The sequence below is a fragment of the Callospermophilus lateralis genome, chromosome 4 (genome assembly GCF_048772815.1).
Source record: "Callospermophilus lateralis isolate mCalLat2 chromosome 4, mCalLat2.hap1, whole genome shotgun sequence".
Lineage (NCBI taxonomy): Eukaryota > Metazoa > Chordata > Mammalia > Rodentia > Sciuridae > Callospermophilus > Callospermophilus lateralis.
Window position 1 is genome coordinate 73,244,901 of NC_135308.1, and position 9,066 is coordinate 73,253,966.

Consider the following 9,066-nt stretch of genomic DNA (forward strand, 5'->3'; position numbering starts at 1 on the left):
ATATATTTTAATTGTGTTTCAAAGATGTAAAAGAAGACAAGGAGAAGCTAATTCAATATTTGCAGAAAGGAAGAACAAAGACCAAAGCTGAAATAAATGAAGTAGAGACTAAAATATCAACACAACTAGGAGATGGTTCTTTATAAATACTCAAAAAATTGGCAATCAGACTATGAGAGAGAGAGAGAGAGAGAGAACCTCAAATAAAATCAGAAACTAAAAGGTAGACATTAAAACTCACAACAAAGAAATACAAAGGATCATTTGAAATTATTATGAATACTCTATGGGAATAAATTTGATAACGTAGAAGAAATGGACAAATTCTTCAACACATAAACCTTATCAATATTGAATCATAAAGAAATAGAATATACAAAGATACCCGATAATGAGTAAAGAGTTAAAATATTAATAAAAACCCTCCCACTAAAAAAAGTCTCAAGGGCATATGACTTCAATACTGAGTTACCCACAAAGGTTTAAAGAAGAACTAATATCAATACCACTAAAATCATTTCAAAAAATAGACAAGGTAATTCTTCCAAACTCATTCTCAGAGGCCAGAATTCCCTCATATCAACATTAGGCAAGGACACACACAAAAAGAGAAAAGCTACAGCCCCAACACCTTTCATAATTATAGATGTCAAAATCCTCAACAAAATACTAGCAAATCTAACAGCATATTAAAAAGATTAGTACTATGATCAAATGGGATTTATCCTAGGGATACAAATGTGGTTTAACGAACTCAAAACGGTAAAAATGATACAACACATCAACAGAATAAAGGACAAAAATAATATGATATTAAAATTATATAATAATTAATGCAAAAAAAAGGTCTGGAATAAAGTTTATCATTCTTTTACAATTAAAAAAAACTGAATAAATTAGGATAGAAGAAACATCCTTCAACATAATAAAGGCTATTTATAATGCCTACAGGTAAAATGTTACTGAATTGTAGAACTCAAAATCTTTCTTCCTAAGACCTGGAACAAATGATAATGTCCACTTCTATCACTTTTGTTCTACTTGGTACAGAAATCCTAGCTGGAGCAACCAGGTAATAGAAAACAACAAAGGGAATCCAAATTGCAAAATAAGATGTCAAATTGTTGTTTACCGATCACAAGATCCTAATACAGAAAACCCCAGAGTCTCCATCAAATGACACCAACTGAAACTAGAAAATGAATTAACCAAATTTGGTAGGATACACAATCAGTATATGAAAACTCACAGTCCTGTGGTTTAACAATAGTGAAATATCTGAAACATAATCAAAAATCAATTCCATTTATAATAGCTATGAAAAATACTTAGGAATAAATATAACTAGAGAAAGAGAAATTTCTATAATAAAAACTATAAAACACTAATGAAAGACTTTGAAGAAAACATACACAAAAACACAAGTGGAAAGTCATGCCATGTTTATAGATCAGGAGTCAACATTTCTATCTAAAGCAATCTACAGATTCAAGCCAATCCCTGTCAAAATACCAATGGTTTCCTTCACACATCTGGAGAAAAGCAATCTCAAAATGTATATAGAATAAGAAAAAAACCTTGAATAGGCAAAGCCATTTTGAGCCTAAACACCCAAATAGGACTCATTAAATTTACTCTTAATAACCAGTAACCAAAACAAAACAAAACAAAACAAAAACAGGCTATTAGCATAAAAACAGAAACACAGAACAAGAGAACAGAATACATAGCCTACAAGTAAATTCATATATCCACAGTCAACTGACTTGGGATGTAGGTGCTAAGAACATGCATTGGAGGAAGAAAACCTTTTCATTAAATACAGATGAGAATACTGGTAATACTCATTCAAAAGAAAAAAAAATGATCCTTAACTCTCACCAGATACAAAACTCATCTTAAAGTAGATTAAAGACTTAAATGCAAGCTATGAAACAACTGCACATAGGAGAAATTCTTCAGGATATAGGAATGGACAGGAAAATTTTGGACAAGACATCAAAAGAACAGGAAACAAAAAATAGACACATGAGATTTACAAAAAAATCTAGAGTCTTCCAAATAGTAAAGGAGACACTCAATAGAGTGAAGAGATAATCTACATAATGGGAAAAAATATTTGTAAACTATACATATGAAAACAAGTTTATGTCCAGATCATATTTTTAAAAAGATATATTTAAAAACTCTGATAAAATATGGGTTATAGATTGAAATAGATACTTCTCAAAATATATGAAATGGGGCCTGGGGATACAGCTCAGTTGATAGAGCACTTGCCTTGCATGCACAGGCCCTGGGTTCGATCTCAGCACTACAAAAAAAAAAAAAAAAAAAAAAAAAAAAATATATATATATATATATATATATATATATATATATATATATATAGAGAGAGAGAGAGAGAGAGAGAGAGAGAGCATATTTTCATATACCCACAAGATATAAGAAATATGCTCACTATCACTAATCTTCAAGGAAAAGCAAACCAAATGACAATGGCATATTGCCTTACTCCAGTAAGAATGGCTATTACAAAAAAAAAAAAAAAAACTTAATGAGTTTGGGGATGTGAACAATGTGGTGTATCTAAACAACAAAATATTGTTTAGCACCAAAAAGCGTGAAATCCTACCATTTCAAAACCATGGATGCAAGTAGACATCAGTTTAGCGAAACAGGCAGAGTACAGAAGGGTAAGTGCCAGGTGAACTTTCTGAGATGAGCACTATAAAAATGTCCATCTCATTGAAATGAAAGGTAGGTTAGAAGCAGCTGGAGAGACTGTAGGCCTATGGGGAGAGGAAATGACAAGGAAAAGGTGATAAGGGGCTCCAGGTTATGTAGCTAGATAGGAGAAAGAAGTTCTGCTGTGCTCTTGAACAGCAGGGTGACTATAGATAATGTTTATGTGCTGCATATTTCAAAAGCTCCAAGCATGGATTTTGAAAGGTTTCACCACAAAGAAATTACAAATATTTGAGGGGATAGATAGGTTTAACCTGATTTAAACATTGCATAATATATATGTAGACTAAATTACCTGGTATCCCATAATTATGTGTATATTTTTGTTTTTATATGTCTGTTAAAAATTTTCTTGTCTATACAATTGGATCAGAATTGGATCAATCCAAGTGATAGGAAGCGAAAAACACCTGCAGAAAGACAAAGTTCTGCCAAGTACTCTGGGTGGGGGAACCAGTATAGTGAGGCAGAAAACACCTGAGCTGTGGGTTTGTGAGGAAGAAAAAGAATTTCATGTCAGGCTTAGAGTGCAGGTGCAGGGTTATCTGTGGTATAATTGCAGTTCATGTGTGTGTGTGGGTTCTTTATAGGAACCAAGGTTTACATCTGCCCTTGTCATGTGAACATATATCTTAACCACAACTGTCCTCACTATCAAATCTGGCACCATGGCTCAGAGTGATTTCTATGGATTTCTGTCTAAACAGCTGACTTCCAGGTGGAAGACATGCTCCTGCTCACACTTTTACTTCCAAAGTTCCTTCACCCATTACTTTTCTCCCTCTATCCCTCCACCTCTCTGTAACCCCCCTCCCCACCTATCGCTGTTCTTATTTTTCAATCTTTCCTCCTTTTTCTCTCATCTTTCTCTTCTCTCTTCTCCTGTAATTTTCTTCCTGTTTCTCTCTCCCCCTTCTCTCTTCAGGTACATCACTCTCTATGGCTCTTCTATCTCCCTCCTTCCTTTTCTGTGTCTCTCTCTCTCTCTTTTATACACACAAATACACCAGTTCACCGGCTAAAAGGGCAGTAACTCCAATAGAATGGGTAAGCATACTATAGAATACAGGAAGAACAGATAAGAGGGCAGCCTGAGGTCATCCCTCAGCTTCTAACTGTTATGGGCAACCTGGGAAGTGAGTTTTTAGGTGTCTTTGTGGAAATCCAAAATACAGTCTCTGGTTGATCTGTGAACAAACTTTATATCTTTGCAACATCCCGTTTTTGTTCTTGAATAACTGAGACCCCACAGAAGAAAAATCAGCATTTCCTGTCACTAGGATCATAGTGGGTCAAACCCAAAAGATCAATAAAGAGGCATTGTCTTTACAATCCCAAGGACCATTTCCCAGAAGCTTGGAGCTAATCCAGCATCTCCCTGGTCTTAAAAAATGGGGCTATGCTTACCTTGAGCATCCGCTATGACAGTAAGGAGGAGAAAAGCAAGTCTCTGGAGAAGGCAGTGTCCTTGCATGGTCCTTTTGTTCCTTGTGTCCTCTGGTCACAGCATTGGCTTCCCCAGATTATCTGGGGAGCCCTCCCAGCTTTTGATGGGGCTCCTACCACAGGAAGGGGATTATATAGTGCCAACCACTGACATGGCCTTCTTCTGGGAGCCAATAGAAACTGTGTTTAACGTCTTTCCTGCCCTCAGAGACTATAGGAAAAGGAAACTTTCTGAAGTTAAAACATCAATTAGCTGCTGAATCTTAATTATCTCCTTCTATAAAATAGGGGTCTTTTGATATCAGATTTCTTTCTGTTCTCATATTGATATAGAAAAGCAATTTTTTACCTCAGGGGCTTGGTTCAATGGCAGGTTCCACCCAGTTGCTAGCATCAGTCAGGCGCAAGGTTTTGGGTCAATTCTATTACCCAGTGAAACCAAGAAAAGATGTCCTTTGTTAAGTGGGACCTAGGATTCCAGTGTCACAAGACCAGCATGCTGTGGCTGCAAGGATTCAAGATGTCCTTAACTATAAGAAGAAAAAGTAAAGGGATTAGAAAGATTAAAAGACTTTGGGGAATGGACAAAGGTGAGTTGGACATCACAAGGATGTGAGTTTGGATCCTATAAGCTTAATTTTTCTCCTTTTTTATTTCTAGGTTGTAAGTGAAGCCTGTCCATGACTCTCTTGATGAAATTCTAAATTTATGAAGGCTGTCTTCCTCTCCTTCAGTCATATCTCAGAGAACTTTTATTGATTTCACATGGGAATAAATTACACTTCCCTGGGACATGTGGGATCAGAGATTGAAAAAAAGTTATACATTCATTCCCATTTACAATTCAGCTCTCCTCTCTCTGACACTCTTATCTTTATGGGATTAATGGGGTGCCTGCCTGCTCCTGGTCCTCCTTTTCAGCATGTCTTTCTATACCTCCTCTTCTTCCCTTCATTCTCATATAAATTGCTTAGTTCACTTTCACATTCTCTTATGACCTCTACTCAAGCTCTACCTAGTATGGCATACCTCCTGAAGTGTTGCCTACTTGCTTGATCAATTATTGAGACAGGGATATTAAAACATCCCACTTAAGATAGCAGCTCTGTCTATTTCCCCCTTTGCTTGTATCATCCAGGCTTCATGGATTTTGATGCTCTGCCATTATTTGCACGAGTATTTATGGTGGTTTTGTTTTCTTCACAAACTTTACATTTTATCATCATGAAAAGTCCTTCTTTAATTATTGTCGTAGCCTTTGCATTGGGTTCTACTTTTTCTTATATGAATGTAGTTATACCAATTTTATTATGAGTAATTTTTTCTCATTATATATCTTTCCATCTCTTTCCTTTGCAATTTTTGGTGACTATATCTACAATTCATTTCTTATAGAACCATAGTTGCATACTGCTTTTAAAAACAATTCCACTCTAACATGATTATAGATTTTAGGTAGTTGTAGAACTAGAAGTGACCCACATACTCTTCATCCCATTCTACCCAAAATTTACAAGTTGTAAAATAATAGTGCAGTATTAAAACAAGGAACTTTTCATTGTCACCAGCAATGCAGGAGAGATCTAATCTTTTGTGTCCACTCTTACATTTAGTAGTTGGTACTTTTCATTTTATCTATTTGAATAGATTACAGTGACATTGTATCATTGTTTTAAATTGTTTCTTTAATGGCTAGTTTTTTTGAACATGTTTCACATGCTTATTTGACATTTATGAATCCTCTCTATTGAATTGTTTGTTGATATCTATTGCCAATTTTCTAATTGAATATTTTTAGTGTTGAGTTTTGAGAAATTTATATATATTCTAAATATAGCTATATCAGATATTTCTTTTGCAAATATTTTCTCTCAGTCTGGGGCTGGAATTTTTATTATGCTTAAGTCTAATTTATCAATTTTTACCTATATAATTAGATCATGCTTTTGGTGTCATCAAACAGCTCTCTGCCCAGCCCTAGATCCCAAAGATTTTCTCTTAAATTATATTTTAAAAGTTTTGTGGTTTTACATTTTATACTAAACCCAGGATGCATTTTCAGTTAATTTTTTTATAAGGAGTGAAACTCAGGTAAGGTTCATTTGCTTTCTTTGCTCATGGATGCCTAATTGCATCACTACCTCTAGGCTAGCTTTTCTCCACAGAAGTTCTTTTGCACCTTTATAAAAACTCAGTTGACTATCTATGTAAATCTGTTTCTGTGTTATCTGTTCTGTTCCATCTACTCACATGCCAGTCCCTTCACTTAAGCCAAATGATCTGCATTATCATAGCTATAAATGTCTTGATAGTGCATATACTGATGCCTCCCATTTTATTATTTCCTCCCCATTTTTAATTATTCTCATTCATTTTTTTTGCATAAATTTTAAAAAAGCTTCTCTCTATATACAAAACTTTTCAATAGACTTTAGATAGAAATTCACATAAATCTATTTTCTAATCCATGAATGGAGAATGTCTCTCCATTTGTCTTTTTAAATTTGTTGTATACCTTTTAAATCTTTCTACATACATATATATCTTTGAATATATACATAATATGTGTTTTCTTATTATTGCAAATACAATTTTTATTATGTTTTTATTTTTTATTTTTGTTTAATGTTAGTATATAACAATGTCTTTTATTTGTTCTTTGTGGAAAAACACATAAAGTCTATTATTTAAAAAACATTTTAAAATGTATAGTCAATATTTAAGCTTAATCTGTGTGGTAGCTGGTACAGGATTTCCTTCCTTACACAGTTGCATGGTATTTCATTGTACTATAGACCACATTATGCAATGTCCCTTAGTAATGTTTTTTTTTTCATTTTTTCTACTTAGATCATTATTTATTTATTTATTTATTTATTTATTTATTTTTGTACTATGGGTCAAACTCAGGGACACTTAAACACAAAGCAACATCTCCAGCCATTTTGAAGTGTTTTATATTGAGACAGGGTTTCACTAAGTGGCTTTGGGACCTGCTAATTTCCTGAGGCTGGCTTTGTTCTTGTGATCCTCATGCCTCAGCCATCTGAGCCTCTGGGATTACTAGCATGTACCACCATATCCAGCTTCAGCTTCATCCCAGGGAAATAGTAACATTGTTAGGCATCTTTTTATCACTGTGGTAAAATACTTTAGAAAAACAACTTAAAGAAGGAAAGATTCATTATGGCTCACAATTTCAGGGATTACAGTGTGGCTCGGTTTTTCAGTTGCTTTGGGTCTTGATGAAAAAGCATGGCAGAGGAAATCTGCTCAATTCATGGCTGCCAGAAGGAGAAAAAAGGGAAGAAAGTTGAGAGAAGGAATTGGGGAGAATATATAGTCCTTAAGAGCACAATCCCAAGGACCCATTCTGTCCATCTAGGTTCAAGTACCTACCGTTTCCACCAACTCTGAATAATTCATTCAAGTTATGAATCTATCAAAAGATTAATTCTCTGATGAGGTTAGAGTCCCCATGATTTAATCACTTCCGCGAATCTCCACCTCTGAAAAAGACTGCATTGCTGCATTAGGTATGAATACTTAAATACATGAGCCTTTGGGGGGGACTCTTCAAATATAAACCATCATATTTTGTCCCTGATCCCCAAAAGCTCATGAACATCTCACAATGCACAATGCATTCAGTCAATCTTCAAAAATCTCCATAGTCTTAGAAGTCCTAGAATTTCTTTAAAGTTCAACTTCTAAGTCTCCTCTGAGACTGAGTCAGCTGTTAGCTGCAAAATTTAAAAATAACAATTTACATATGTCCAATATACAATGGTGGGTCAGGAAAAATTCCTAGTCCAAAAAGGGAGGAAGGAGGGAATATAAAGGAAGGATTGGATCAAAGAAAGACTGAAACCCAGGAGGGAAAACTTTAAATATGGTAGCTTCATGTCTGGCATCTGGAGAACATGGTGGTAACCTATGAGCTCCTAGAGATTAGGCATTCCTGTCTCTATGACCTTGTCAGTTGCAGCCCACATGACCTCTTTGGGGCTGGCTCTGCTCAATTCTTGCAGCTTTCCTCAGCAGACATTCCACATTCTTAGCACCTCTAACTTACTGGGGTGGCCAATTCAGTTTTGACTTCACTGTAAAAGCCTCATTCACTCCCATCTCATGGGCTGCCCAAGGGATACCAACCCTGTCACACACTGTCTGTCCTCCAAGGATTTTTTCTGAAATCTTGGTAGAAGCCTTCATGTCCCTGTAACCCTTATATTCTTCATGCTGGCAAAACCAGCACAAAATGGATGATGCCAAATTCTGCAGGAGTTTGAACAGTAGTGTGGCTCACTTAGGCCACAGTAGTGGCCTCTGAGTGTCTAGAAAGTGGAACACAGAGTACTATACCCTGTGGAAACAACTTCTTAGGTAGCCCTGTGGTAACAGTGCTCTCTTCTCAAAGAAAAGTCTTTTGAACAAGTTTTCACCTGTTCACTCTTGAGCCTGCTATGGTTGGGATATGGTTAATACCCAAGATACCCTCAAGGGACAAGGGTACAAAGTGCTTTGGTCCTTTTAATAGTACTAATCTCTTCAGAGCTTCCATAGCCTCAATTTTACAGATGATTTTCTGGCCTAACTGCAGGTCTTTCTAATCTTTTTGCTCTACTTTTTTTCTGATTTTAAATGTAAACCTAACTACCTGTAACCAGAAATATTCATGCCACATTCTTAATGATATGCTACCTTGAAACTTCCTCTACCATATGAGCACTGAGGGGTCATCACAGATACAAACCATAACAAGATGTAAAAATGCTCCTGAAAAGGTGTTTCCATGGAGCAAAGCTCTCTTACAGTGGCTGAATACCTGGAATCTCCAGACCCTTTTAGAGGACAGGGCCTGGCACTTCC

The 9,066-nt window shown here is 35.6% G+C and overlaps 1 pseudogene; it reads right to left on the bottom strand.

Annotated features, from left to right (window-relative positions):
- LOC143398306 (antigen WC1.1-like) overlaps positions 1-4,222 on the bottom strand; it is a 125,423-nt pseudogene extending 121,201 nt beyond the window's left edge.
- Positions 4,223-9,066: the final 4,844 nt, after the last annotated feature.